This window comes from Geotrypetes seraphini, chromosome 6 (genome assembly GCF_902459505.1).
Source record: "Geotrypetes seraphini chromosome 6, aGeoSer1.1, whole genome shotgun sequence".
Classification (NCBI taxonomy): Eukaryota; Metazoa; Chordata; class Amphibia; order Gymnophiona; family Dermophiidae; genus Geotrypetes; species Geotrypetes seraphini.
Window position 1 is genome coordinate 235,652,251 of NC_047089.1, and position 2,088 is coordinate 235,654,338.

A 2,088-nucleotide genomic window follows, 5' to 3' on the forward strand; every position below is an offset into this window, starting at 1 on the left:
AAACTCTCTAGAAAAATTCCAGTCACAGCGCCTTCTCTGTGGAATACCCTCCCATTGGATCTCCGTCTAGAAAACTCTCTAGAAAAATTCAGGTCACAGCTCCTTCTCTGTGGAATGCCCTCCCATTGGATCTCCGTCTAGAAAACTCTCTAGAAAAATTCCAGTCACAGCGCCTTCTCTGTGGAATACCCTCCCATTAGATCTCCGTCTAGAAAACTCTCTAGAAAAAATTAAATCTAAGCTCAAGCCTTTTCCTTTTAAAGATGCTTATAATTTCTAATCCCAGCTCTTTCTTTTCTTTTTCTTTTTTTTTTTCAATAATATCTATATTAGGTCGAGCAATAGAACCATAACACAACCAATTCTCATGTATCTCTTCGAAGTATTTTGGGAAAAACCAAAAACGTTTCTTTTTGAAGCGAGCCCGATCATAATGTATCTCCGTTCCTTCCTCTTTCCTCCCCTTTATTTTTATCTTGATGTATTTACTAACTTACCTTAAATCTCCTCCCTCTCGTTTTGTGTACGTCAGTCTGTTCCAACTCCCTTTGCATTTGGATTTTATTAACTTTATATAAGTTATAACTTTTATTTTAATTCTTATCTTTTAGACCGTTTAGATACCTATTTGATAAATGGTATATCAAAAATAAAGAAATTTTAAACTTGCCAGTGGGGGGTGCTGTTTCACTATATCATTTTTAATAGCGAGGCACAGGCAAGCTCTGCAGGATTCTGGGGAACTTGCCTTCCTCTAGTAATTGGGAAACACGATATTGAAGCACCATACCTAGGGTTACCATATTCTGAACGGTAAAACCCCAGACACGTTGCTTCATCCTGTTCCATGTCTGGTCCTGCCCTGTTCTGTCCCAGCCCCGCCTGTGGCCTCACCCTGTTCTTCCCCCCAGTCCCGCCCCCCCCCACAAAGCCTCTGCTCTTCTTCCCCGATGATCTCCGGTCGCGTCTGGAGGGCCTGGAACATGCACGGATGGGTGCAACGCCATCCGCGCATGCTCGGAGGCCCTCCAGATGCAGCTGGAGCTCATCGAGGCTTTCTAGAACCCGGACAGACTGCTCCATCCGGGAACCCGGATAGTTCTCTAAAAAGAGGACATGTCCGAGTTTTCCTGGACATCTGATAAGTCTAACCATACGAAGAACAAAGGCAAAAAAACGGCAGGAACGGTGTAAAAGAAGCCAATTCTTTAATGAGCAAACATTACAATGAGCACGAAACAGTGTGTATCCGAAAAGGTTGGAGAACCCGGATCTGACATGGTCTGTGTTTTGAAGAAACGCTCCTTCCTCAGGGGTCCAAAAATGTATGATATACTGGGGAACCTTGTGAATAACAACTGGAAGCAGTGATGTGAACAACTGAACAGGCTGGGTAAGCTCCCCTGAGGAAGGAGTGTTTGTTCGAAACACGGGCCATGTCGGGTCCGAGCCCTCCACCCTTTTTGGATCCAAACTGTTTTGCGTTCATTGTAGTGTTTGTTCATTAAAGGCTTGGCGTCTTGTACACCATTCCTGCCGTTTTTTCTTTGTTCGACATATCACTGCTGGATTTTTGCTTGCTCGTGTTAACCCTAACCACACCCCGCAGGCAGGAATGCAGTTGGCTTAGCGGGAACAGGGGCAGTCATCCCCGCCAAATATGGCCCTTGCCATTTATTTATTTATCCATTCATTCTGTTTTTTTAGCCCATCCTCCCAAAGGAGCTCAGACGCTCAAGCATTTTCCCTATCTGTCTTGGCATGCTCAGAGTCTCTGCAGTTAATAAACTTAATATTGTATTAAATGTGTGAAAGTTCCGAATACGTTATCTCGTGCATTGTGGGAATGTCCTCTTAAGTCATTCTGGTCTGCCATACTATTATACTGAGGTTCATTATGGGATTGTCAATTAATGGAGTCTCCAACGGGGGTGTTATTTGGTAAAGCTAATGCTTGTGGGGTGTATGGACAAGGTAGATGTATTTTATTTCAAAAAGCGTGCATGATTGGTCACAAATGTATTTTGCAATATTGGTTACAGAAAGATCCTCCTAGTTTTTGGCATTGGAGGAATCAACTTCATTGTT